This window comes from Engraulis encrasicolus, unplaced genomic scaffold, assembly GCF_034702125.1.
Source record: "Engraulis encrasicolus isolate BLACKSEA-1 unplaced genomic scaffold, IST_EnEncr_1.0 scaffold_71_np1212, whole genome shotgun sequence".
NCBI lineage: Eukaryota > Metazoa > Chordata > Actinopteri > Clupeiformes > Engraulidae > Engraulis > Engraulis encrasicolus.
The window spans coordinates 25676-29067 of record NW_026946049.1 but is presented as its reverse complement, the minus strand read 5'-3'; the positions used below and the strand labels follow the sequence as shown (position 1 = coordinate 29067).

At 45.7% G+C, this 3392-nt stretch overlaps 1 pseudogene; it reads left to right on the top strand.

The window, feature by feature from the left end:
• The first annotated feature begins 228 nt into the window (after positions 1 to 228).
• LOC134444765 (general transcription factor II-I repeat domain-containing protein 2-like) lies at positions 229 to 1534 on the top strand (annotated as a pseudogene).
• Positions 1535 to 3392: the final 1858 nt, after the last annotated feature.

Here is a 3392-nt window from a genome sequence, read left to right as displayed (position 1 = left end):
ACAGTATTCTCTTCAACGCACCCGCATTAGAGCTGGCCCAGCACGCAACTCTACTAAGCATGAGCGCAGCTCAGGGCAACGCAGCACATCAAGTTGCTACATACTGTACATACAGTGTATCATACACCGATAACACTTCAAATCCCAAAATGCGTTGCATCTTTAATGCCGCCTTTCTGTTCATAAACAAAATATGTATCCATGCAACCAGAGAAACTATGAACGAAAATGGCGAAGCGAAAGATAGATAATCGGAGCTTTCAAGATAGGTGGGAAAACGATTATATGTTCATATTATTCAAGGACAAACCCGTTTGCTTGGTATGTGGATTCACCGTAGCTGTCACTAAAGAGTACAACATAAAACGGCACTACGAAACGAAACATGAAGACAAATACAAAGATCTGGATGCGAAGCTCAAGCTACAGAAGGTGGGAGAATTGAAAGCAAGTCTGCTATCAAGGCAGACTATGTTTACCCAAGCCAAGTCACAAAGTAATGCTGCTGTAAAACCCAGTTTTACTATTGCGCAAGATATTGCCCAAACAGCACGGCCATTCTCTGAGGGAGAGTTCATTAAAAGTTGCATGGTGAAAGTGTGCAATCTCGTGTGCCCAGAAAAAAAACAAGCATTTCAAAACGTTAGCCTCAGCAGAAACACAGTAGCTGAGCGAACATGTGAACTTGCCTCCAACCTGCAAGAGCAGCTTGTGCAGAAGAGCAAAGATTTCGTTGCGTACTCCCTGGCTGTAGACGAGAGCAGCGACACCAGTGACACTGCCCAGCTGTCAATCTTCGTCCGTGGAGTGGACTCTAATCTCTGTGTTACGGAGGAACTTTTGGGATTAAAGTCTATGCACGGGACAACCACGCGGAAGGACATTTTTGAGGAGGTGGCCAAGTGTGTTGATGAAATGGGGCTGCCTTGGGAGAAACTCGTGTCACTGACTACAGATGGTGCGCCAGCGATGTGCGGGCAGAGAAGTGGATTGGTGGGCAGGATCCGGGAAAAGATGCAGGAACGCGCAGCATCTGATCTCACTGTGTACCACTGCATAATACACCAGGAGGCATTGTGCGGAAAAAAGCATGAACATGGGACATGTGTTGAGCACTGTGACCAGCGTGGTGAACCTCATAAGGGCCAAAGGACTGAATCACCGCCAATTCAAGTCCTTCCTCGATGAAACTGGCTCCGAACACACGGACGTGCCGTACCACACGGACGTGAGATGGCTGAGTCGAGGGAAAGTTTTGAACAGGTTTTTTGAGCTGCGCGAAGAAATCTGCCAGTTTTTGGAGAGCAAAGGAAAAGACACCACAGACCTCAGGGACAAAAAGTTTCTCTGTGAGCTGGCATTTCTGTGTGACAACCTGAAACACCTGGATGAGCTCAACCTGCAGCTTCAGGGGCGTGGACACGTCATCACAGACATGTACGCCGCTGTCAAGGCTTTCAGGACCAAGTTGCGCCTGTGGGAGGGACAGCTGCGGAGCGCAAATATGGCCCACTTTCCATGCTCAGAGAAGTAGATGTGTGCACATCCCACCCGATGGGCCAGGTGCAGGACAATGAGAGTAAATCCAAGTGAAAAGAGAAGTCCGCGACACTGCTTGTCTATTTATGATTTAATCAGCAACGTTTCGACCTTCAGGTCTTCATCAGGCAAAGTGTGAACATGGCATTGAGTGGGTCATTTTAAAACATTCTACAGTCAGCTGATCAGCCAAAGTCCACAGCTGATAGGCTGACAATCAGCTGTGCTGGTAGTCCAACAGCAAATGGGTCGGCATATAAAGTCACAGCTGACTCTTCCACAGAAGTTAAACGCCACATAGTTCAAAGATGTAACAGGTTACAATCAGAAAAATAAAGTGATCATGATATTTGAAAACGAAAATGAAAATAAACAACAAAAAAGGATGGATAAGCACAAGATATTGCATATTAAAAACACCCAGTGAGTCACCTATCACATTGATCATATTTACATAGTTCAGTGGAACAATTTTTGGGCACCTGCGTCCACAAACCAATACCCACAAGTTGGTGGTGTATGTGTGTGTGTGTGTGTGGGGGGGGGTGTGGGGGGTGTAGGCATGGGGGTATGACAATAATTACAAGAGTTACAAGAATGGCTTGATGTCAAACTCTTCGTTAAGACCATTAGGAGACATTGTGTTCAAATAGTGGATCCAAAACATCTCACGTTGGAGTAATCTTTTTCCTCTGTCACCGCCTCTTGGTGACCTATCCACACGTTCCACGCCTATATATCTGAGCGCACTTACGTTATGACCGGCACTTTTGAAGTGGGCGGCTACAGGGCTTTTTTCATCGCCGGTCCTGATAGTGCTACGGTGTTCACTGATTCGAGTGCGCAGTTCCCGTGTTGTCTTGCCCACATATGCTAAACCACAGGGGCAGCGTATTAAATAAACAACATGGGTGGTGCTGCAGGTGATTGCACCTCGGATAGGCAAAGACTTGCCTGTATGTGGATGGCTGAAATGTTTACATTTGTGTGTAAAAGAACACTGGGCGCAGCCTCCACATTTGTAATTGCCATCGGGTAGGCTGAGAAGGGGTTTTGTGGGCGGGGGACAAGTGTCACTCCGAACTAGGCAATCCTTCAAATTTGGGGCCCGTTTAAAAACAAATTGGGGCGCGGTGGTGAAAACATTTTGCAGTCTTGGGTCGGTCTGAACAATGTGCCAATGTTTGTGTATCACCTTTTTGAACTCATGCGCAAGTGGGGAATATCTGACGCAGCACCTAGTGGAAGGTTTAGTATTGCCACTGGTGCGTTGTTTTGGCTTGAGGCATTCTTCTTGCGTTGTGTTATCAAATCTCGTCATGGCTGCGTCTACCCATGTGTGCTTATAGCCTCTGTTGAGAAATCTTTGGGCCATGTCAGAAGATTGTGCAGAATAAGTGGAAGCGTCACTACAAATTCTGCGCACGCGATGGAATTGGCTAATGGGGAGACTTTTTATCAATTGCTTGGGGTGAAAGCTATCACCATGAAGAATGGTGTTGCGATCAGTTGCTTTCCGAAAGAGATCAGTTTTAAGACTCAAGCCATCCCTGTAAACCAAAACATCCAAAAAACTAATGCGTTGAGCATGGTGTTCCAATGTGAATTGTAGATGTTCATTACAAGAATTTAAATATTCATGGAAACACTTCAATTCATCCACAGTACATTCCATAATCGTAAAAATGTCGTCCACAAAACGCTTGTAAAAAATTATTTTTGAGTAAAAGGGATTAGTTGAATTGAGCACGTACTGATGTTCAAAAAGACCCATGTACAGGCATGCGTAATTAGGGGCCATTTTACTTCCCATGGCAGTGCCCTTTTTCTGCAGATAAAAGTCACTCTGGAAG